Source organism: Equus caballus, chromosome 10 (assembly GCF_041296265.1).
Source record: "Equus caballus isolate H_3958 breed thoroughbred chromosome 10, TB-T2T, whole genome shotgun sequence".
Lineage (NCBI taxonomy): Eukaryota > Metazoa > Chordata > Mammalia > Perissodactyla > Equidae > Equus > Equus caballus.
Genome location: NC_091693.1, coordinates 65,847,825 through 65,874,113, shown reverse-complemented (window position 1 = coordinate 65,874,113; position 26,289 = coordinate 65,847,825). Strand labels below are relative to the sequence as shown.

Below are 26,289 nucleotides of genomic sequence, written 5' to 3'. Positions count from 1 at the left end.
GCAAGTCCCAATAAATTTAAAAGGACTGAAATCATACAAAGTGGGTTCTCTAAACCACAAAAGGATTAAGTTAGAAAACAATAATGAAAAGATATCTGGAAAATCTTCCAAATACTTGAAAATTAAATAATTCACTTCTAAATAAACTATAGGTCAAAGAAGAAATCACAAGGAAATTAAAAGTATTTTGAACTGAATGTAAAAATGTTGTCAGATATAGCTAAAGCAAGTATTAGCAGGAAATTTGTATCTTTTAATGTTTATATTAGGAAAGAAGAAAAGTCCCAAATAAATGATCTAAGCTTCCATTTTAAGTTACCAGAGAGGAGTAAATTAAATCCGTAAGACAAAAGGAAAGAAATAATAAAGAGCAGAAATTAATGGAACTAAAAACATAAACGAGAGAAAAATCAATGATACTCGATGTTGATTCTTTGAAAAGATCAATAATATATAGCTCCAGTCAGATTAATAGAGAAAAAAAAGAGAGAAGACAAATTATCAATATCAGAAATAAAAACAAAATCACTACAGATCACGTATGTAGTAAAAGGATAATAACAGAATATCATAAAGAACTTTATGGTCATAAATTTGACAACTTACATGAAACGGACAAATTTCTGGAAAGACATAAACTATCAAAACTCACTCAAGAAAAAAACAGAGAAGACAATAACAGCACATTATCTATTAAATAAATTGAATTAGTAGTTAAAACCTCACAAAGAAAACAAGGTTCTGAAGGATTCACTGTTGAATTCTACCAAACATTTAAGGAAAAGATAATACAAATTCTACCAGAAAATAGAAGAGGGAACCATCTCCAACTCATTTTATGAGACTACCATTACCCTGATACCAAAACCATACAAAGATATTATAAGACACTTACAGATCAATATCCCTCATGAAGACAGACACAAAAATCCTTAACAAAATTTTAGCAACTTGAATCCGTCTGTCAACACAAAAGGTAACACATCATGGCCAAGTGGAAGTTACTCCAGGAATGCAAGGCTGGTTTAACATTAAAAATCAATCTATGAACGTCATATCGAAAGACTAAAACAGAAAAACCATACGATCATCTCAATAAATTTGGACAAAACATCTGATAAAATCCCATACCCATTCATGATTAAAAAAAGAAAAAGAAATACTCAATAAACTGGGAATAAAAGGAACTTCCTCAACCTGATAAAGTGCACATATGAAAAATTTATATCTAACATCATACTTAATAGGGAAAAATGGAATGTTTTCCCTCAAGATTCGGCACACAGCAAGGATCTCTGCTCTCACTACTACTATTCAACAATGTACTAGAGGTCCTGGCCAGTAAAACAGCAAGAAAAAGAATTTAAAAATACATATACATATAGATCTATCTATATCTATCTATCTATCTATATATATACACACACACACACAGACATATATATAATTCTAAGAAATCTACAAAAAAAGGCATTAGAACTAATACGTGAGTTTAGCAAAGTTGCAAGACGTAAGTCAATAAACAAAACCCAACTGTATTTAAATATACTAGAAATGAACAATTGGAAGATGTAATTTTAAAAATATCAGTTGCAATAGCATCACAGTATGAAATACTTAGGAATAACTTTTACAAAAGAGGTACAAGGCCTGTATTCTGAAACGTATAAAACATTGCTGAGAGAAATTAAAGACGACTGAATCTAGAATAGTCCAAACAATTTTGAAAAAGAACCAAGTTGGAAGACTTCTACTATCTGATTTCAAGATTTACTATAAAGCTAGAGTAATAAAGACAGTGTGCTATTGGCATAAGAAAAGATATGCAGATCAATAGAAGGGAACAGAGAGTCCAGAAACATACTAAGGTGTCAAGATAGTTCAATGGGTAAATGAACAATATATTAAGTTAACTGAAAATGGATCAGAGATTTAAAATTAAGAACTAAAACTATGCAGCTTAAGAAAACAGAGGAAAAGTCTTTGTGACCTCGGATTAGACAAAAACTTCTTCAGACAGAAAATGCACAAACTGGACTTGACCAAAATTAGACACTTGCTCTTCAAAAGGCACTGTTAAGAAAATGAATAAGCAACCCACAGACAGGAAAACAATATTTGCAAAATTAATTTCTGAAGAAAGATTGGTATTCAAAATATATAAGGAACTCTTATAACTAAATAGTATGACTACAAATATTCCTGTTTTTAAAAAAGGCAAAAGATTTCGACATTTGACCAAAGAAGAAATACAAATAAGCACACGAAAAGATGTTTATCGTTATTACTTAAGCAAATTCAAATTAAAACTATGAGATATCTACCATTACACACTCAGTATATTCTGCAACGTATAAAAATAAAATGATGGTCAATTACACATGTTGGAGTGGATGTGGAACAACTGGAACTTTCACACAATGCTGGTTTGGCAATTTAGTAATTTCTTATAAAGTTAATATACAGTGTACATATGACCCAGCAATCGTATTCCTAGGTATTTACTCCTAAGAAATGACAAAATATATCCCAAAAAGATTTGAATGTGAATATTCACAGCAGCTTTATTCATAATAGTAATTAACTGGAAACAATCCAAATGTCCATCTACTGGTGAAGGGATAAAATATGGTGCTATATTTATACAATGGAATAGTCATACAATACAATACTTCTTAACAATTAAAAGGACCAAACCAATGACCAAGGTAAGACATGGACAAATTTAAAATGCACTATGCCAAGTGAAAGGAGCTAACACAAAAGGTTACAGACAGTACGACTCTGTTTATATAAAATTCTAAAAAAGTCAAAAAGCAGCTCAGTCGTGGCCAGGGGGAGGGGACTGACGGAAGAGGGGGACACAGGGACTTTTTGCGGTGATGAAAATGTTGGAAATGTTTTATATCGTAATTGTGTTAGTTACATAACTGTACACATTGATCAAAACTCAAATATTCTACTTAAATTGTTAAGTGTTATTATATTCAAATTATACAACTCAGTAAATTTAATCAAATTTTTCCACAGGTGAATTTCAAAATAAATCATGATAGTTTTTTTTTTTTTTCGAGAGAGAGACGATTTGATTTCACTGTAAAATTATCCAAATGCTTCAAACAGCAGGGGTGTAGGAAAACAGTCTTCATCATCTCTGGGTCATAAATTGGGGGGTAGTGGTGAGTGGGGGCGGGACAGGGGATAGGGATCAAAAGTATAGGAAAAATGTAAAAAGCATAAGCACAGGACAAACGTGGAGGCTGCTCTCTGAATTGTTTAAACGACACTCATGTGCTTCAGATTCCGCCTCCACTCTCAACTCTTAGATCCACTTGTAAAGGCCACAGAACAGGAATGCCTCCTCTCTCGCTCGCTCTCAAAAGCCAAACACACGCACACGCCCCAGTCCTTTCCCTATTCTTTTTTCTTCTTCGACTCAGAGCACAAAAGTGAAGAGGCTCAGCCCATTAGGCTGAGACGCCCAGTGTCGTGACTCGACTCTGATTTGCACAGACTTAAAAACACTGAATCCTCCTCTCAATTCTACGGTATTTCTTGTGGGGCAAATTTCCCTGTAGCTAATTTACTGTGAGTTCCTGGTCAGGAGTCCACAGTGAGAACCTAGGCAATTTACGGGACTCTCAGATTCAGTCCTTTTATTTTTAAATTATAAAAACAATAACTATAATATTAAAGAATATTAAAGAAAAAAACAAGGGCTGTCCAACAAGGAAATAGTTAAACAAATTATAAATCCATCCAGTCCTTGTGCCCTGTTGAATAATTTGAAATGGTCATTGTAAAGCCTATGTAAGGATAAAAACAAAACACATAAAGTGTAGAAAATCTCTTAATGCAGCTAAGTAAACAGCTTATGCGCATCTGACCAAATCTGCAAGGAACTCAGAAATTAAGAGGGGTTACAACAGGTTTCCCCCAACTTCCTTCTTTTCAGAAGTGTACATATGTGTTTGTAATTTTTAATCCAACAGGCACATCTCCTCAGTTAAGGAAAGAATTCTAGTCCAGGCAACACGCAGCCCTGTGGTCAACACACAGCCGTGTGGTCAACAGCTAAGTCCTCTAGGCATGTCACCAGCATGCACATATGTGCGTTGTCAGGCCCTAAGCTACAACCAAAGGGCTTGTGATGACAGTCACTACTAAAGGGGTGTGACGTGAAGAAAGACAGGTGAGAACACCACTGCCTTCCAATTTAAGAGGCCACTTTGCTGGCCCATGTGACTGACCCAAGATACAAATACCTTAGCCCTAAATGTGATCCATGGCGTCATATAAAGAGGTACCATGAGCAAGAAATTCACTCACCTACCTGGTACTTAGCCCTCCGCCTCCCTTCTTAACAACACCACCTCCAGTCTCAATACCGTATTTTCACCATCACCTCAAAAGAAGCAGACAGGCCAGACAGAGTTTCTGCTAATTTTAAAACTAAAGAGATCAAGACCCAGAGCTTTACAACGTTGCCCAAGGTCACTCAGTTTACTAGGCAGCTAAACCTGGACTAGAACCCAGGCCCGCGGGCACCTGGGTATGACCTCCCCTGGTGCCCCTCCATGAATGTTGGACATGACCCCCATCAGCGCAACCATTCCCCCCAACTGCCTTCACCCAGGAACAACTCCTGGGATCTGTCTCATCTCTGAGCACTCACTGAAACAAAACCTTTTGGAAGTGACGTGACGATTCGCCATTCATTTTCGGGGGAAGGCTAAAAATAGTAAGGCTTAGACATAATCCATTTACTCAGCTTACCAGTTATAAACCATCGCCTCTACTGAATGTGAATTACAGTAGACTGATCTTAAAGACATTTAAGAAGTAACCTCCAGTAACCTCTTCTGCATCACGTCCTCTGGTAACTGTCCATTTGGATTAAGGCAAAATCTTGAGGTCTAGCTAACAAAGCTTCGCAGCTGGCTGAAGTGCTCTGGCTAACAAAAAGAAATGTGCTCTATATTGCTGGGCATTAACCGCTTAAGCAGCTATCCTGTGGTGGGAACAAATTTGCCCAGGTAATTGAGGGCCGGGTTTCTGACCCTGGGAGGGTAAGGGTAAAGAAAAAGTTAAGCTTTTCATTTTTTTTCCTCTCTGAGAAGAGCATATTTCTCTTCAAACTTTTTGAAGGATTGACTATTAGAAATGTTAAGTCCTAAAAAAGTTCCAAGGCCAAAAGAAGAGCTTTTAAATTGTTTTCCACTTATAAACACACTGGAGTGGTTTTCAAATAAACCCGAAGACAGCTAAAAGGGATTCTAAATGGTACACTCTGTTCAGAACCCATGGAGTTGGCTGGCAGGTAGGATATTTGGTTTCCTGATTTCTGTCAGGGTATTTTTGTTTCTGGATTTTGGTTGGGTTTGATAGAAAAACTGCAGGAGCATCGGCAAAGAGCTGGGTTTTTTGGGATTTTTTTTACCCAAAATTTCTGAAAAGTTCTTTGAGTATCCTTCTACTTTGGATTGTGTCTCTATTCCATGTTCCATTTCCCTCTGGGGGAAAAAAGATAATTTCCAGCTAGAATGAGCCTCTTTGGCAGAACTACCGGTAATACCAGAAAATAGGTCTGTAGATAGCCAATTCCCAACCATCTTTAAGTAAGGATGGAGTGTCAATCTCTCCACGCATCTGTGTTCCAACGGGCAGAACCAGAGATTTCACTCAACTCAAGCATTCTAAAGATGATTCTGGATATAAAACGCTTAGGTTTAAAATAGAGAAACTTGAGGTGATCTTGAAGCTGACTGGGGGTATGCAGATGAAGTTCTGCATTCTTCCTGATGAATAAAATCAAGAACAGGACGAGAATTTCTACACATCTTTCAACTCGGACTTCTATGATCCCAAAGCCCCTGGAAAATGGCAGTAAATAGGACAGGACTGAAGGTCAGACCTGCCAGCAAAACTCAAAATGCCGCTGTACGAGGAACAGATAATTATGAAGATTAGCTCTTCCAGGATAAGCCACTGTTAAAGAATACGCATTCCGCTGCCTGGCACGGAGTAGGCCTCAATAAACATTTATGGAGCGAATGAATAAACTTCTTTCTGAGCATTTGAAGGGAGGCATCCAAAGAGTTTAATCTGTGAGCACCTGAAGGATGCTTATATCTTACTAGGTGTCAGGATGGCAGAAAAACAAAGACTACGGGGACTCCCCTGGGCTTTGGAGACTGTGCAGAATCTATCCACCATCACCTGGGCATCTGAAGAGAGCAAGACAGACAACGTTAGAGACAAATGCATCTTATAATCCCATTTTCAAGACATGTAACCAAGATCAGAAAGCAGGCTATTGGCAAAGCCAGTTTCTGAAGAAGTGAGGGTAGGAAATATTATTCTTCTACAGTATTTCAATCGGTGATGAAAAAAAAATGCTTTCATGTCCTAAGGATGTCCTATTGGGTAGAAAAGACAAAACACACAAGTTAATAACTTAAAAGTCCAGTTCTAAATTCCTTGAGTCTGAGAACCAATGACAACACTTTGCTCCTAAATATTCTAACACCCCAAGGGTTCATTTGTTTTTTAAACATAACAAAACAAAATAAAAGCCCAACATGGACACTTGCTGGTTGAACTAGCACTGTCTTCGTCAACGTCCTCCTTGAGCTGTCTTTATGGGATCGCCACACCCCAAACTCCTCGTGTCGCAGCAGACAAAAAAGAAAAAAATTGCACACAACAGCGGCCAAATAGCCAGCTTTAAAAACAGTTGTGCAAACTAGCATGCGCTAACAGCAATCAAAAGACACACTTTAACCATTTAACACGTGCAGACTGATTACTCAGCACTTGGTAAAGTAGGACAGGCTGGTAAAAGCACCAGAAAACATTTGTTGGCTCCTTGGCTTTTTGAAGTTGCCCGTTCCCAAGTCTGCTTCCTGGAAGAAGAAGAAAGTTTTTAATGGGATTTCCTAATCACAATGTGGCAGAACCGTACAGACACATCAAATTCGAGAAGACTTTTCTTTTCTCCTTTCAATTTTTGTTCTACCAGTGGCATTGCCACCGTGTGTCAAGAACCCAAAGAGTCTAGGGAGAGGGGAGGAATGTTACAATTGCAGAGGCCTGATTGCTATGCAGAAAACACGGCCCTACCAGACAGACGTGCCAATGAACCGCCCTCGGGAAGAGAAGCCACGGTACAGTCTGTGGTGGGGAACAAAAGGGGTGATGTACTGTGGAATTAGTTTCAAAAAGAATTCCTCATCTCCAGAGTTTCTGGATTTCCAGGCAAGAGCAGCAATTAGTCTTTGACTGAGAAGAACATTACTGACAACCAAGGACAAGGCTCCCATCAGCCTATCAAACGACACAGAACTCTATCTTCAAACCTCAATACCAAATCAGCTGTTTTCTGATCCTGCCCCACCTCTTTTAAATTTATAATTGTTCTGTTCAGATCAAAGTTGTTTTGTGGCACAAACTGTCTTAATTTACTTATAATTCTTACATTTAAAAAAATCCAAAACATTTTACCAATGACAATTTGCAAAGCAATTAATGTCAGGTACCACATGCTCATATATAAGATAAATTTTTTTTGTTTTCTGGTCTTTTGAGCGATATGAAAGCACCACATTTTACAAAATAATTGCATCTTGTGACTTCTCCCTTTAAACCAATTTTCTTCTAATCTGCTGTCCTACCATAACCTTATGCTACTGTGTCATGCTCACCCCTCTCAGCGATCCTGGCCTGGTCCCTCCTTTTATCTAAATAGATAACCGAAACAGGAAACATCCTGACATTCCCTGTGCTAAAACAAAACAAAAACAAACAAATCTTCTCTTTCTAGGGTAATTCCAATCATCCCTGAGCCATCTGTGAAATTAAGATAATTCAATCTGAAACGCCACCCTTCTATTTACTAGAAGGGCCATCTTAGCCAGGCTTTTAATTGATCTAAGCCTCCTTTTCTGAGAAATGAGTAACTATTAAGGTTTAGATTAGAAATATTGTATGTAAAGGACCTAGTACACAGTATGTGCTCAAAAAATTGGAAGTTAATAGAAGGATCCCCATAATAAGGACTGTGACTATGAACTTCAATTAAAAAGTTCATTTTGGCCTAAGGAACCTCTTAAGCTTAAAAATAAAAATCAGTAAAGCCAAGAGGCCATGCCCCTGGGGAACAATGTGAAGAAAACCTGCAGAAGAGACGCATTTGGCTTTTCTCTCTTCTCACTGGGCCACTATAATCCACAGGTGAGCTGTGTCACAACAAAATGGGAGAAGTCTCAAAATCGTTACCCACTCATGACATTCAGTTGTGGCACGTGAGCACATCTCCACAGGGATGGACCAGAGCTCGGACAGCTCTCTCCCTACTAAAAATAGGGCGCAAACCAAAAAGCAAAAAAGTAACAACCATAAAAAAAACGACCCTCAAAAACTTGAAGGGACCTGAAACATCCAGGCTGGCTGTTTTCTTTGGCTAAATTCCGACTGTTGTTCAAGGTCAGTTCTAGCACAGATCCTAAAACTGTAACATTTATTTGCTGCTCAAACACAATAATGAGCAAGGACTGTGAGTTGAATATTCCTTGTTCATTATAGGTCAACGTCAAACCCAACATTATGTACCAATAAATCGTATGAAGCCGCCACACTTCAACACAGTTTTAGAACAGAACTGACTATTCACTCACTTCAGGAAAAGGCACGCCACTGTTAAATGTTACCCAAGTCCAAAAGAACACAAAATATACCAGGAAGTTCTTCCACACAGTCATCCAAAGGTATAATAATCCACAAAAACTTAACCTGCCACTGAAGACGGCAAAGGAAACCAATGATTTTCACCTCATTTATTCACCACGAAACATACTGTTGTCTTTCAGTTTCTCTTTATTACTTATTACATCCACCATAATTCTACATTTTCATGAGCAAATCTTTCCTAAAATATCCATGTAATAAATCCTGTTTGTTTAAAATATAAGTTCTTCTCTCCTCCAGAAACTTCTGACTTCTTCAACAGACTACTTTTGCATGATGCTGACCTGTCTCCTAACAAGCACTCAGATCAGAATCGAATGTCACCACTTTAGTCAAAGGAGTCCGCGGGCTTCACGCTGCTGTTTGCATCCGATCGTCCTCAACACCACACTCTTTCAGAGAAGCTTAAGTCAACCCTCCCCGTCAATTTCATAGTCAAAGATTCTTCTGGGAGCTCTCAGACCTGTAGAGAGTTCCATGATCATTACAAAAATACTTCTTTTTAAATTAAAAAAAGATTGTCATAATGTACCACGTAGAGAAATTTTTATTTCAAAAATAGAACTGAACTCTGAGCTTCAATAAAGTTGACAGATCCCAGGCCACGCTAACTGCCCTGAAGGCAGGTTATGATACACATTCAACCTGGGAAAGGCCTGACAGGCTGGGCTCAAAGAAAACACTCGCTCTAAGTCCCCCAGGGGTCAGTCCTCCCCCCTCCTTAAGCAGAAGTCCCTTCCTGCATGCTCCTTATACCGGGAGAGAAGAACGACCAACCTCATGTTCAATATTCTACCTTCTTCCCTGGGCCAAAATGCCTGTGAACGTTCTAGTTCACAAACTTAACGTTTAAGATCACTGATGCTGTAAGAACTATGATAAATTGGAAAGAATGAAAAGAAAAGAGAAGCTGTTCTTTATCATCCCTGAGAAGGTGCATAATTTTCATGGATGAAGCTTTACTTGACCTGCTCATCTGATTACACACTCATTACTAGTCTTCAGCCATGAACTTGTAGAAGGTATTTAAAAACGGCTGAATGAATAAGAATTTCTTATAACTAAAAAGAGAAACACCAGATTCTGCCAGCCTCCTTTATTCATTTATTTGTAAGAATGGAGTCTTTCCTTTGTCACAGAACACTGATTTAGCACCAAAAAAGTTAGTGAGCACAGTCTTCTGAAATGATTCAACCTTCTGTAAGAGTGATTTGCCATTCTAAGAGTAAAATAATTTTTACTGAAATCAGCCTGATTCTCTTAAATACAGTACCAGGCAAAGAAGAAAACAATTACAGATCTCGAATCAAAAAAGAGAAAAAAGACATCTTACGCTGGAAGGAATGCCAGTTTGCCATATTCCACCAGAAAGTAATTTTCAAACCAAAGGTTTCATTTATCTCAGAAAACACAAACACATTTTCCGGTTTTTGGTAGATGTATATTCTTAACCCTCTATTCTTCTTTCAAAATCACTGCCTAGCCACACAGAAACACTAAAACACTTCAGTGGAAGAAGAGGGAAGAAAAGCATCTCACCACTCTACCTTTTCTTAACCATCCCATTAAAGGACTATACTTATATCTCATCTCTAAGGGCTTCAAATGGGCCTAAGACATACACACACCTCCGTATTGTTTACATTAAGCAGCTTTTATAAAAAGTGATTCTCATCTCCAAGGTCTGTTTTTCCTTTTTTAAGGCTATCAGTTATGACAGCACACGCTTTGTCTGGTTCCTCTGAATGAGTACGAGCCACGATAGGAGACAACACACAAGAACAGGCAGACTCAGAGCAATTTCTTGCAATTCTTGGACCCATCTGATACCAACTCCTCTGAGGCTCCACGAAACCACTTCAGCAGAGGCCCAAACTTCAGGCAAAAACAAGATCTTGGTGGTACCTCTGTTATTCTGAGAGATTTTCTTAGGCAAAGTGGGACTGGAAAACTAACAGTCACGCTGTAGGTACGTGCTGCTACAGGGGTATGGTAGAAATTTACAAAGACTTTTGAAAGTAACAATGCTCTGTGTTGGCAAGGGTATGAGAAACGAGCACTTTCATACATTGCTGGTAGGAGTTGAACAGATTTTCATGAAAGAAAAAAAGAGAGACTAGAAAAAAAAAGGAAAGCTTTAAAATTCTGCATACTCGGAGGCACCAATTCCACTTCTAGAAATAAAAGCAGATGTGCGTTAAGATTGAACCATAAGATTCTCATCAGCGATATTTATAACAGCAGAAAAACTGAAGAGGAAAAATCTTAACAATCCATCTAGAAATAACCAGCTAAATAAATGACATATTTATTTCATACAATGAAAAACAATGTCATATAATAAAATATTATGCCATCATTAAAATGAAGTCATTGGGCATTTATCCCAGAGAAATGAAAGCTTATGTTCACACAAAAACCTGTACACAAATGTTCACAGCAGCGTTATTCAAAAGAGCCAAAAACTGGAAACAAACCAAACATCAAATCAACTGATAAATGGATAAATAAAATGTGATATATCCCTACAACGGAATATTATCAGCAGCAAATAGGAACAAACTATTCATATGTGTGACAACTGGGATGAAGCTCCAGGGAATTAGGCTGAATGGAAAAAGGCAATCCTAAAAGGTTACATACTATATGATTCCACTTACATAACATTCTTGAAACAACTAAATTATAAAAATGGAGAACAGATCAGTGGTTGCCAGGGCTCAGGATGGAGACGGGAGAAAGGAGGTGGGTACGGCTATAAAAGGCCTATAGGAGGATCTTTGTGGTGACGGGGATGCTCTGATTGTTGATGGTGCCAATGTCAGTAACTCAGTTGTGTATACCATAGTTTTGGAAGATATTACCATTGCGGAAACTAGGTAATGGTCCATGGGATCTCCCTGCATTATTTCTTACAACTGCATGTGAATCTACAATTATCGCAACATAAGGCGTTTAATGTTTTTTACATGAAGTCATTAATGACTTTAATGACACAGAAAAGTCTCCATAATCCCTCCCCCTTTATAAAAATTAGCCAAGACATCAAACCACAAAGTTCCTGAGGCTTAAGGGAAAAACCAGGTTTTAAACCCATAATACATAATCCTAGTGAACCAAACCACCAGGAAATAAGCACAACGGGATGTTAACAATATACTGCAGACTTATAGGTGGTTTTTATTTCTTCATTTTTGCAATCTGTAGCTTTCAAATGTTCTTCAATGAACATTTATACTTTAATAATAAAAGGAAATAAACTTTTAAAGGCTTACATTTATGGAACACCAATTTGTGTTAAGCTAGGCCTCCTAGGTAACATAACTAGGTTTTGTCAGTAGCCTTTTAAAGGAAATGGATTAAAAAGAAAAATTGTAACTATGTGTGGTGATGGATGTTAACTAAATTTATAGGAATCATTTTGCAATATATAAAACTAATACAATGTTATATGTCAATTATATCTCAATAAAAAATAAAGCAATTAAATAAGTAAGGTGAACGACTTATTCCTCAGAAGTCTTGAAAGACAGGAATATCGAGTGGCAAGTGGCGCTGGGCAGCAACTCTATCTTGTCCCAGGAGAGGACGGGTACACATTCAGATAGATCTTTAAGGAAAGAACAAGCCACCCAATGTTTTCTTCCTGAAATGCGGCTACCTTCTGGAGGCAAACTTGAAATGGGACAATCCATTCCACAGTGAAGAGTAAACGGGATGGAAAGAAGAGGCTGGAATCTGTCTAAAGAAATGGGATAGCCCTTAACAGAAACAACTGCATATGGTGGATGTGGAGGGGCCTGCTTCTCAGAGACTTATTCTAAAGCATTTCTAAGTTTGAGTCAGATTTTAATGGACTAAGTTTTGGGGTTTTTTTAAAAGGAGGATGGGAGAAGGGTTTTAGAAAACTAAATCCACTGAAATGCAATCAAAAGCTGGCACATGGAACTTGGGAAAGCCATCTGTGGCTGATTACGAGGGAAAAGACCAGAAGCATCTTCAGGGCAACACAATATTCCCATCAAAGTTCCAGGGCAAGGCATATATTGTGTGGAAGGTCATTACAAGAAGCATTATGGAAAGCCTATAATCTTAAACTATTCATGTTGCTTCCTAAATCAAATATTGAATGCCATTCAAAGAAGAAATAACTGTATTCAAAACATAAATCCACAAACTATAGTTGTGATACACACACACACACACACACACACTATTCCAGGCATGGCTGAGAGCATACAGATGTATAGAAATTAATATATTTTTTGGTCCTAGAATAAGCAACCTAGTTAGTACCTAGCTGGATTCTATTTTTCTCTTTTGTATAAAAATGCCCTGTCCTAAAAGAAAATCCCCATTAAAAAAGGTATGTTTTTAAAGAACATTCCCGAACCTGTTTCAATTCAGAAGAGTCATTTACTCATTAAGTGGAATAATAACAGGGCAAAAGGAAGATGCAGGACAGGGAATAAAAAAGTTGTTCTCCAGATTGGTGGCTACCAGGGGAGAGGTGGGGTGGGGGGTGGGCACAGGGGGTGGAGTGGTACACCTGCAACACGACTGACAATCAATAATGTACAACTGAAATTTTACAAGTTTGTAACCTATCATTAACTCAATAAAAAAATAAAAAAATAAAAATAAAAACAAACAAACAAAAGTTCTCACAAGGTTATTCTCATCTAGGAAGAAGCAAACAGCTCTCATCCAATTTTCGAATGAACTCGGTTTACATCACAAGTTTCTCATATAACAACTCTTAGTAATCTTTTTATTAATTGCATCTAAAAACAAAAGGGAGAGAGAAAGAAAAAAGACAGATGAGAATTAGAGAAATTCCTTCCTGGCCATCATGAGAAGCCAAGAGTGAACGAGGTGGAGGGTCATGTGTGGAGACAGAGGGCCTGCCCTAGGTCAGAAGTCTGCAACCACCACCAGGTTGCAGTAACAAGAAGAGAGACTTTCAACTGTCCACATCTTGCTACATAAATCTGGTTGGCATTCCTGGAAGCCATTTGCCTGCCAAACCAACTCCATGAATGGGAGCCTTCCCAGAACACATTCACAGTTCTTTCCCTAAATGTCTGTTTCCATAATGGTGAATTTCCAGTAAGTCAATCACCATAAAATGTGTTACACTCCTCCCTCCTCTCCTCCCCCCGCTCCCCCACCAAATCTGGACAGCCCCAAACCTTCTGGAATTATTCTTCTGACTCATGTTGTACTTAACAACTGTGCTCAAGAGAAAGCTCTAGATTTTTTTCCCCTGGTTCCCAGCAGGCCTCAGCACAGGCGGCTGGTTCAGAGCAATGGGTCAGTGTGTCCCAGTGGCTCTTTTCTGTGCATCCTGCTTGTAGTTGCCTCAGCTCAGTTTATCACCCAGCAACTGCTTGGTAATCCCCTGTCATCCCCACCCTACAAACATCCATATCAGCAGAGCTGGGTAGCAACAAGTCAGCAGAATTGAGCCAATCCATTTCTCCTCCACGCTGAGGTGACTCAAGGGAAGATGAAGAAACTACCGCAGAACACAATTCTAGGGCAGAAAGACTCTTCAAACTGAGCGAAGCACGCGGGGTTTCCCCTCCCTCAACTGGGGGAGACGGATGAGGGGAGGGTCCTGAGGAAGGAAGCAAGGGGTGAAGCAGAGAGAACCTAATATACAACATCATATATTATAAACTGCATGGGAACCGGATCCTTAAAGGAAGACAAACCCCACCAAATAACTGGGAACCTCAAAACTCCATGAGAGGAAGTATGCTTTTATTTTTTTTACTAAGTGTTTTCTTGCTTGCTTTAGTCTGAATGTTCACAAATCCTCGCTTCGAACTGATGGGTTTAGAGGAGGTTATTTAACAAACATGGCCGAGGATAAGTCATTTCAGCACAGGAAGAAGCATCACTAATTTAAAAAAACCAAAGCATGAACGCTAATGTTAGCACCTCTCTGGACCTGTAGCAGGTGGCCTGTGATGGACTCTGTGACACAGCTCAGGAGTCAGGCAGCCCTACGTGCTTATTAAAAATTAGAGGAAACATGAGGTTTGTTCCTGAAATAGCTCTCTGGCTACCACACACGCTGTGGCTGGACCCCGCCACATTCAGGTCTAGAGTATGAGCCACCAAAGCCTATTAACAGCGCAGAATATCTGCGTTTAAAAAAAAAAAAAAATCCTTGGAACATATTAAAACATGGGCTCCCTAACCAAGAGGACGCTAGGCTCAGAGGACTGATAACCGTGCACAGTGGAATCAAAGTGCCTCTTTGCCCTGTACGGTAGCTGAAAGTTAGCCCGCGGGATCTATAATTTCATATAGTCATTATCCAGAAGGGGTAGGAATACCACAAGGCAGCAATGGAGATGTCCTGATCCAATTAAAAACAGCACAATCATGTTGTTTAATAAGAAAGCCACTTCTCTTAAATGAGCATCCTCACAGCTGAAAAGAAAATGCCTTCTACGTTCAGAATCACAAGCAATTATTTTGTGCCTAAACCTATTGCCTATTCTCAGCCTGGTGGGCTTAGGATTTAACGGGGACAGAGAAGTTGAAAGAGTAAATCTCCAGGGTAACACTGTTTCTGATGGCCCAACTGGACACTCTCAGGTCTAGCTCTCTCTTTCTCATCTAGCCTTGGACTCAACTCTGAGCCTGTGTCTGTAACTGACACAACCTGTAAGCTGTCTCTTTCTCAACAACGGCATCTCTCGCATTCCAGCACTTTCCCTTTAGGATAAGTGAACACACAAATGCAAGACCTAGCTCTGTTCCCACTTAGCTGCTGCCAACTCCAGAGGAGAATTCTCTCTAATCCTTTGGGATTTTCTCTGTTTCTTGTGGTTCAGGATATCATCAACACCTCAGACTCCAAAGAGTTAGAAAGTACTAATTTATCTAGTCCAGCGTTTCATTTCCCAAAATGTGTTCTGCTGCTAACTGTTTTCTGCAAAAAAAGCATCCCTTGGACTTAAAACCATTTGGGATAGGCCAGGTTAAACCATGCAAAACGGGTTGCTTTACTGCAGGACTTCTCAGGGACTTCAATCTGCTGATATGCGTCTTGAGGCCCCGAAAGGGTGATATTTAGTATATTAAGTATTCTTCCCAACACATTAAACCAAAGATCCTTTTTTGAAATAAAATGTGTGATTAGGCTAGTGTTCTAGATTCTCTCAAACTCCCTATAATTTTGCCTGTGGGTAGGTGCACATTTACCTCCCTCTTTCCCCTAGAGGCCCCTTCTCAGTGCTCCTCTCTCTGATTTCCATCTCCTGCTTACACCTTCCCGCCCCTTCACATTCTCCTTCCCTGCTGACGAAACATACTTGACATGTTCATCCCTCATCAACGTGTAACTTTGCAAGTTTTCTGGACATGGCTGGTTTTTTTCCCCTATATTTGAGTCCATATTCCCACTTTGGGCAATTTTTTAAAAAAAAATGTAGGGTATTAACCAGGAGTCCATGGATGGGATTCAGAGCATCCCTAAGCCCCTGAAATCATATGCAAATCACATACAAAAAGTCTTATGTAACCACATTTTTCTGGGGATAGGCAGAACAAAGATCTCAAAGGGGTCGATTACTCCTCAGAATCAAAAATAATAGGAAAAATTATACTATAAAAATGTTTTTAATGCTAAGGGATAATGGAATGGGGAGGAGAAATAGAGAAAATAAAGCATTTGACCTTTAGGGTAAAATAATACATCCTGACAGATTATAGTTTGGGGGGCATTTTTCAAAGTAAGGGAAGATTCTAGGAAGAAAAAATAAGGATAGCAAGTATAAGAAAAAAGAAAGGAGGAAAGAAGCAGGGTCTAGGCAGAATCTGACAGAATGATGGCAAACAGGGCTGCCACCATTAAAATATTTATTTTACTGGAATCTCAAAATATCCTATACTTGATCCATTAATGCAAAGTCAATTTCCAGCAGAATCAGGAAGGTCATCACTAACAAGACAAAATGGCAGCTTGGCATGTTAACACCAGAGGCCCTTCATAACATGTGGTCTGTCTTAGAGAAGGCACTATGACTCCATGTGTACACAGAAAGCTCCCTCAGACAGCAACTACTGTAAACAGAAAAGCTAGTTTTATCCTAAAGTCTTATGAATGGGACACATGAGAAGGCAGATTCTTTAGTTTCTGCACTCATTACTCCTTTCTCTTCTAGAGTAAATAACCAATCTTCAGGATCTGTATTAACAAACTTGCCTCCCCTCCAGAAACACGTATTTCTAACACAGAGAGAACACCCAATAATGAAAGTCACAGAAACTATAAACACTTATTTAAATGATCTCAATCAAAGGGGAAAAGGGTCTCCTGTACCCGACAGCTTTTGTTGAGTTTTTTTATAACAAAAACTTACATTGTCTTTCATATAAAACAATGGCTATGCTTGAGAAATGAATTCAATACAATAAGCACCAAAGTTTTTCTATATCATTAAATTCAGCTTAAGCTGAAGAGTTGGAGAGGGGACAGAATGAAAAGTATTTTTCACTCTACCTCCTTCTTCAGAAATACTTCCAGTATTCCAGTATTCCTGAAAACTCTATTTGCATTCCACTTCATTACCTAAAAACAGTATACGCTCATGTCTATCATAAACTCAACAAAAACAGGCAGGAGGCTTCTGACCTCAACAACTTGTGGCTTGACAAGGGTTTGCAAAACCCAGCTGCTTGGGGGCGGCTGTGGGGTAGTGGGAAGGGTGGAAGTCACGCCTCCAAAAAAAAAAAAAAACTCTCTTTGAGTACAACATTAAAATACCAGGGGGATAAACTGAACTCTTAGTTCTTGCTAGTGGTGTTTGGGGAACTACCGTAAAAATACTTTGGATCAAGAACATCTCCACCAAAACCACGGATTTTCCCTGACACGTACAGACCACTAAGACACATGTTCTGAAATGGTTTCCCTAAGCACATAAAGGAAGGGAGAGCTGCCCTCACAACTCTGCTCAGGTGAAGCCCTTTCTCATCTCACAGCACAGGGGCAGCAGGAGTCCGTTCGGAAAGAGCTGGAGCCCTGCCAGATCCCACAAAGCCAGATTTGGGGATGAGGCCCAACTGTCCTGACCCACACAGATTCGTCCCTGTGACACATCAGACCCAGAGGCCCACGGGACTGAGGGGGGCATGGAAGACGGGGGTCACGACCAGGGAGGCAGAGCTCAGATTCACCACATGTATTCTTAGGGTTTAGAAAGCAGTAACACAAAAGCAACATGGCCCAAGCCAAAGAAGAAGGCGGGTGAGAGGGAGGCCAAAGCAAAGATGGAAATGCAGCTGAGATGGGAAGCAGGGCAGAGCGCTGAAGGCCTCCTGCCTTACAGCAAGCCCTGGGGAACTCGGACGGTGAGGCCCTGGTTCCTGAGGCCTCTGCATTCCTTTATTCTACTAACAAGAAACCAAAACTCCAGTAACTTGACAGTCCTGTTTTCTTTATTTGGCTGCTAAACCTTAGGGGCCTAAACCCAGCCTTTCCTACCCCACAACTCTGCTGAGAAGCAGGAGACAGGGACTCGCCTTTCTTCTTCAAAGTTTCACAAACTTCACCTATTTTCATCTTTTTGTAAACAAACATACAGCTTAAATCAATCTAAAAATCTCAAGCTGCCCTTTTTCCTCCACTTGAAATTAACTTGCCAACGACTTCCTGGGGATGGGAAACAAAAAAGAGGGAAGAATACCAGCATATGCTTTGTGCCATCTCTCCTCTGTTCACATTTGTTTTTGTTTTTTTTTTAAAAAAAAGGCAGTTAACAAAAACACAGCACAAACACAAAATCAAAAGATGTCCAAAAGAAATACACGGCAAAGGAAAAAATATTTACTTTTCCTTCTCCCCGCCTGAATTACTTAGCTTTCCTCAGACACAGTTAACCTTCTGACACAACCTTTTCTCACTCTTTCAAGCTCATCTATTTTAAAACAGTAAGATCTAAAATATCTGCACAGCCTGTTTCACAATCAACATCTTTTGATAAACTAAGAAATAAAAGAACATCTTGTTACTATAACGCGTAATCCTCCCTTCTAAGAAAAAACGCTTGTAGCAAATCCAGCTAACTTGATCCACTAAGAACAAGTTAGTCCTCTCTTGGAAGCTAACTCTGACTATACATGGAGGACGTGAACTTTAAAAAGGAACACTCAACAATATTCTCCATCCCGAGATGTTCAAATTACCCACTAAATTATACATTCCTAGGCAGGCTTCCATTTCTCGGCGGACACACTAGAAAAATGCCCTCTCTGGTTTCTGATGGGATTGGGATTGAGATCAAAGACTGGAGAGCCACGGAAGCACTGAGAACCCTCCTGCTCCGTTTACCCACTGAATTACTACCCGCATGAACCATTCTCAGTGCCCTCTCAACAAATGGCTTCTCAGAGACTCCGAAACCACAACAAATGTGCAACCCGAGGCTGCAGCTGTGGCAGACAAATGCCAGAAGCAAAATTCATGACACTTTCTTTCAGTAGTCACACAGAAGCTTAGACAGGTGTGAGGAGCCACGGCACAATTATCTGAGGAACGCACACCCTCTTCCCACACACGTACACTCGTGCTTCCACCACACTTCCATTCCAGAAAGCCACCCGTGCTTACAGAACCTCCTACTTGAACAATAATTTGAGGAGAATTTAAAATGCATTCTTGCTTCCTACTAACAAGGACTGTAAGTTCCTGAAAGGAAAGAATTTCTGTTGCTCACATCCCAACAGGAGGAGGTAGGTAAAAGAGATGAGAAGACTTGAGTAATCAGTGAAGAAAGGTGAAAGCAAAGGGCCTGGCTTACAAAGCTTAAGAACTGGCCAGAATGTACTATTTGTTCAAGTTACACAAAGGAAGACCAATCACAGCCTTTTCTAAACTTTCTTTTCTTTTTAAATCAACTTTATTAAGGTAGAGTTTACATACCAAAAGATGCACCCACTTAAGCACATGGTTAGATGAATTTTGGCAAACGTATACATCAGTGTAACCACCACCACAATAAAGATACAGAACATTTTCATCTCCCCAGAAAGTTCCCTTATGCTCTTTACAGTCTGTCCCCTCCTACCCCCATGGCCTCTGGCAATCGCTGATCTGCTTTCTGTCGCTGTGGGTTAGTTTTGCCATTTCTAGAACTTCATATAAATGGAATCAAACAGTACGGACCCTTCTTCTGAATGTTTGTGATTCAGCCCTGTTTTGTAGCAGCGTCTGTTCCTCTTTATGGCTGACTAGTATTCCCCTTGTATCAAGATACCACAATTTTCCAAACTTCTTTAAAATAAAAAGGCGGCAATAGTTAACTTTAAAACACACACATAAAACCTTTGAAGAATACCATTCTTTCTTTCTTTCAAGGCAACTGGAACCTATCAGTAACCCTATCAAGTGCAGATATCAAAATCTTTGCTTCAGGAACACAAAGTTTTGTCTTGTTTCACCTCCCCATACAATAACTTGCTCAATCGGATGAAAGGAAAACGATAATCTGAGATTTCTGTTTACTGCCAGCTCAAAATGTTATTTCAAGCTGCTGAAGAACTATGAGGAAACTGTATCCAAGCAAATTTTCATGTGCTGCTTCCTGAATGCCTGACCGAAAAGTGAACTTCAGGGCTACAGTTTAATTTAATTCTGCTCCTTCTGCTTTTGCCTGATTAATCAGAATTTTGGATCTCATGCTGACTCCTGAGTTCCCCTACCACCAAAAGGATGTGATGGGATTGCCTTTGAGGTGGGATTGCCCCAGAAGTCCTGTTTAGAAAAGAAAATAAATATACCATTCAAATTTTGTTTAGCCTAACTGCCCAAATCACGAAGACTACTACTGTTTCCAGGGTATCCATTTGGGAAACACTGTTGTAACAGATACAAAGTACATGCTCACATGGTACTTAGCTTCAGGACGGGTGCCTGTCTGTAACAGGCATGCTTATCCTGAAGGAAAATGGACCACGCTTATCCCACTGTTGCATATAAACATGAAAAGAGAGGTTCTCCAAGGTCTCCCAGTGAGTCCCAGCTACACCTGAGTTGTGAAATGAGAAACTACAATGCCCCAGAAATAAAAGGAAATCTCTGTACTCTCAGCCCCCAGTGCCCTATCCATGCCCCAGGCAAGTCTTTATAACAGTCACAAACGCAGGCGGCCACACCTCCTACAGGAATTGGCCTGGATGGAGACGACTATTTGCTACCACTCTGCCTAACCAACTGGCTTTGTGCTCTGAGCCCACCACCAAGTTCTGGGCCTCGGCTCCTTCCACCGAATGAGGCAGCTGACCTAGAAAGAGCTCTAATGTTCCCTTCAGTGCGAAAGCTGTAATGTGAGTCTCATAAAAGAGCAATAATTCCAAGACTAGAATGAGAAGACTTGCATATTTTTTGAACCAGAATAGAATTTGTGAGCATGGCATCCAAAGTTCGAACAGAAGCATTGGTCTCAATTCTCCATTCACAATTCTTGGCTGTTACAGTCTCTAAATAAGTACTTTTGTGTCTCTATTGCCTCTTTGCATTCCTCTAATCTGAGTATTATCCCTCAAAAAAAAAGGGATTTAAATTAAATCCTGTTAATGAGTTGCAGTCTTCACATTTGACCTTATACACCTATGTGCCTGTTTTTGTCTGAATACTAATGCTTAGAGGTTTTTATGATAAGAATGGAACCTGATATCCTTTGATGAAGAATAAATCCCTAGAGGGTGGAAAGTTCCCTTTAGAAAAAAATACCACTTGATTTTGCAACAGTTTCATGCTGGGCAACGTGCTTTTGTTTTGATTATTCATGAAAGTGCAAAGGATCACTTCAGCTTGACTGTAACATTCAGTATGAAACAGTTTTTTCATACCCTTGCAATCAGAAGGCGGGTCTTAACAGAATCCGCATTAGGCAACACTGTAAAATCCAAAAGTCCCTGAAATTTCCCATAAGCGTCTAAAGAAAGCACTGCTTTCCCAAATATTAGTCATGGCAGAGCCAGTCACCCTGCTCCAGCAATACCCACCCCCTGCCTGACTCCTCCTCCTGCTCTTCAAGTTAACAGCAGCTGCAGCTGAGGTTCCACCGCCGGGCTAGCCTGCAGGCGAGTGGGCCTGCAAGTCCGCACTGGAGTCTGGAAAAGGGCGCCGGCTGGGGAACAATGCCTGCACTCGAAGAACAAAAGCCTGCCTCCCGGATGAAGCACTTTCCAAGACAGTCAGGAATGACAGGGCTGGCGAACGGTCCTTCTCAGTACTCAGTGTCCCCAACACTTGGAGAGGAAGTAAACAAGGATCCGGGTCGTGCATGCGGCCGTGCGGCCCAGGGTGGGCAAGGCCTGGCCCGGGCAGGACTCCCGCCTCCCAGTCAAGGGGCACTTACGTCACGGAGCTGCAAAATGTGGGCTGCGTGTGACCAGGAAAAATTACAAGGGCCAGTTTAAATACAGCCTATATTTCTCTCTACCACTTAGATTTTTTTCTCTTATTTTCAAAAACAATAATTTTCTGAAGAAGTTAAGTAAAGCTGGAACACGGCAAAAACAGCTACGTGTGGAACGATCCACAGGAAGAGGACACAGGTTTGGCTATTTTGTCTTAGGAAATATCCTCAGAAATGTCCATTTTTAAATGTCTTATTGTAGAACCTACAATATTGTGTTTACTTAATAAACGTTAAGGAACTAAGATACTGTCATTACTTTCTACCAAAAACTCTAAGTATTCCTTGAAGCTTTTCCATTTTCCAGTCACACCAGGAGCAACTATGTGCTCTTTTCTTTCTTGCTTTCTTCTGTTTTTTTGGCCTAGTTGCAGAAAATAATCCCAGCAGAGCAGAAAGCATCCTGTGAGGGCAAGGCCTGCTCAAGTTGGATTTCCTCTGTCTCTCCACCCTCCTATACTCTGCGGGGCCCAGGCCACTGTTTCCCAGTCAGCAGGACACTGCATCCTGACTCATGTCTTCATATTCTAACTTTCTTCTCAGCCTCTGCCTTTGCGGGGAGAGAGGAAGAGACTGGGTATATAAAGTAGAAGCAATCCTGACCAGAGGCAGGAACAGAGAAAGCTCGGTCTGTGTCCATGCACACATATCCCATTTTGTGTAACAAATACATTCCTGAGAAGCTAACTATAACTCAATTGCTAAAATCTGATTTTTTTAAAATGTAACAGCTCATCAATTAAAGAAATGTAATTGTACAACCTCAGTTCATATCTTTTCATAAATCTTAATTTTTTATATAGTTTAGACCAAAAATATGTATATATTATATCCAGTCAATGGTCCATGCAAATGAAGCAGCTCACTAGCAAAAAGAATAAGCCCAAGTGCAGAGAAAAACATAAATTGAATTTTTAAATATATTAAAGAATCGTTCAAAAGTAATTTACCCAAGAAACTCACACCTATCATTTTTATCTTTGTTGAATTTATCAATTGAAAGATGATGAAATAAAACATTCTTAATGAGGTCACAAGCAATGCAACTGGTTAGCAGATTGTCACAAGAACTTAGAGCTTTTAACTCTGTTGAAGTTGCCTTAAAAATTATCTTCCTTTTTAGGTGGAACCTTACACTTAGGAGGCAGGACCCTTTTGCCTTACTGCAAACAGAGGGCATTAAGAAGGAAGGCCAGACCAGGGAAAAGCCAGAGGAGAAGAGAAGAGGGGGCCCCCTTCTCTAGCATGTGTCCCAGTTAATGTTAGTTTGGAAACACTGGTCTGAGTCATCTCAAAGTGCTGAAATCCTTTAGTTTTCTATAAAAATATCTTGTGTGTCCTATGACTGACTTAATTCAACGACACAGGTGACAAAAGCAAAGTTCCAGGTTCCAGAACCAAATGTACCATCAGGCAAATTGCCTAAAGTACAGATAACCTTAGAGAGAAATTAAACATTTCGTCAAGGGTTTCTGATGACAATGCAAAAGCAGGAGAGTACATTGTACTTTAAACAATGCCTTGTCTGTTTGCAGGAACACGGAGCGGCCTAAAATGGAGGGGAGAAAAAACAAGGACAGTACGAGGCCACAGCTTTCACTTCAAAGGCAAACTGTGGGGTCTGTGTGTGTGTGTGTACACATATATACATTTTTGTATGAACTGGCATAATATACGTCCCAGAGGCAGGCACACAAGGCTCCCAGTACTGCCTCACACCCCCTCCCATCCATTCCCACCTCTGATGCCCCTTAATGAAACCACCTCACTCCCTCCAGCAGTTTGGGGATGAGTTCTACCCAGACAAAAGCAGTCTTAGGATCCTTTCCTCTATCGCCTGGAGGCTATTCCAGCCTTGAGCAATTGTTCTAAGCGACAGAGACCTCTGACACAGGAGGGGGAACCAGGAGGCGGAGTGGACAGACTGGGTCTGTATTCACTCTGCCACTCAGAAGCCGAGTGAGCTCAGTCCACCGGGTCCACCGAACTCCTCGTGAACCAATCAGAGGCTGGACCCAGCTCTGAGCCCCAGTTTCTTCAGCAATTAAAAAAGAATAAGCTTTACCTTCAGGTTTACTGTGAGGAAGGTGCTCAATAAATGTTGATACAACTTCCTTACGGACGCCCCAGCCCCTTCCCTGAGGCCTATCAGGAGGACCAGTCTTGTCTCACATCCCGAGTCCTGCTGGAGGCTGGACGACACCAATGCCCTTGTGCCGAGCCGCAGCTACACACCAGCTCCCTGGCATCCCCCTCGGCCCCCGCTCCTTCTGCTGAGTCCCTGCTAGTGCTTCTTCGTAAAGGCAATTCCTTATACCAAGACTTTCGTCTTCGGTCCCACTCTTCTGATGCCTCAGTTTCCCACCTGTCCCCGTTCCTGGCCATGGGCTGCTCTAAGAACTTTCCCGAAGAACCGGATCCATGCTACTCCATCTGTAAGTCCTAGTCACTCCCTAAGTCTGGAGCCATACACGCCCAACCAAACTCCTGGTGTGTCAGAAAAGGACTGACAAGGCTGGATAGACAGACAGAAACACACCAGTGAGGAAAGAACGCTCAAACAAATGGACTGGCTCATTACCTTAGAGAACCGCGTTTCCAATATGAGAACGTCACCTCTTAGATCAGTGTTCTCTTTATGATGTCCTAGGAGAAAAAGTTTCTCAGTCACAGGAAAAGCCATGCTTCTCCCGTGAAACTGATCTGTTTTGTTTTTTTTTTTAAAGATTATATTTTTTTCTTTTTTCTCCTCAAAGCCCCCCAGTACATAGCTGTATATTCTTTGTTGTGGGTCCTTCTAGTTGTGGCATGTGGGACGGTGCTTCAGCTTGGTTTGATGAGCAGTGCCATGTCCGCGCCCAGGACTCGAACCAACGAAACACTGGGCCGCCTGCAGTGGAGTGCGCGAACTTAACCACTCGGCCACGGGGCCAGCCCCTGATCTGCTTTTATTTAAAGGTAATTACAAACTAGGAAGCTGTACCCCTTTTGCTTCAGCTGCTATGAAACTCAAGCGCCAAATCTGTGGCCTAACGCGAGCACCTGTCAAGCACCATACTGTCCTTTACTCTCAGGTTTCAGCCTCCGTCTGGCATAAATTTCTGTAAGTTGCCCCTGTGGTATAAGAGGAGCACAAACAAACACAAATCTGAAATTAACATCTCTAGGGGAAAGTGGTCTTTGCTTTTCCGTAGGCTTGAGTCCATCCAGGAATGGCAGATCTGGGTTGTTTTTAGAGGTTTTATTATCATAAAGCAAGGAACCTGCCAAGCACATGGGATGGGAATGAGGTGGAAGCAGAACTTCGGCCTGTGCCCCTCACCGGTCTTCCTTGAAGGATGCATAAAGGCAGCAGCCAGGATGAAGGGCACAGCAGCCTGGGACAGCACACCCTTCGCTTGGTGGAAGCCAATCTTGGATGATACTGAGTCCAAGGTGTACTGAAAAGTGGTTTAGATTTTCATTTAGCTAAAACCTAGGAGACTGTAGACTAATAGAATAATAATAATGACCGCTTCTTCTAAGGCTCCCTGAAGAGCCTCGCAAGCACTCTAATGGGAGGTAAAAGGCATCTCGACACTGGAGGAAAGCAAGGGGCACACCTTGCAGAGGCACTCAGCTGACCTGGGAAAAAGAGCCCAGCCTCACTCTGTGAGGTGCTGAGGAAGCGCACAGGGCCCTCCTGGAGGGGGACGGAGCCACAGACAAATGGGCTCCAAACTCCACAGTCAGCAGCTGGGCCCCAGGCCAAGGGGCCTGTGAGCCCCGACCCGCTTTGAGATCTGTCGGGCTTAGATTTAGGCACCTTCGGCGCAACTTAAGCTCCAGGTGGGAAACCTCTGACACCCAGGAGCTGAGAAAACAGACGGCAGAGATTCTTCATGGCTTGGGGACTTTGCAGACGGCAATGCTTGGTAGCAAAGCAAGAGCCAAAGCCACAGATCATGAATTCAACTTCTCGTTTCAAAAGGGACTGCTCTGGGACCCTGTGCGGGCTACCATATTTCAATTTAATCACTAGGAAATAGAACACCACCCCTGCCTCCTAGCTCCCATTAGAGTGCTTCTGAGGTGATTCAGGGCTCCTTAGGAAAAGCCAGCA

The 26,289-nt window shown here is 40.8% G+C and overlaps 1 protein-coding gene across 6 annotated transcripts in view; it reads right to left on the bottom strand.

The window, feature by feature from the left end:
- Positions 1-26,289, bottom strand: part of FOXO3 (forkhead box O3) — a 120,881-nt gene that overhangs the window by 69,563 nt on the left and 25,029 nt on the right. The window contains exon 3 of one of the 6 annotated variants that reach the window (XR_011422587.1): positions 24,769-24,833. The exons of 4 other annotated variants lie outside the window; for them this stretch is intronic. The gene's annotated coding sequence lies outside the window, so the exon portion shown is untranslated. Of the gene's footprint in view, positions 1-24,768; positions 24,834-26,289 lie in introns of those variants that run through there. One more of the 6 variants, XM_070225341.1, reaches the window with a different exon arrangement.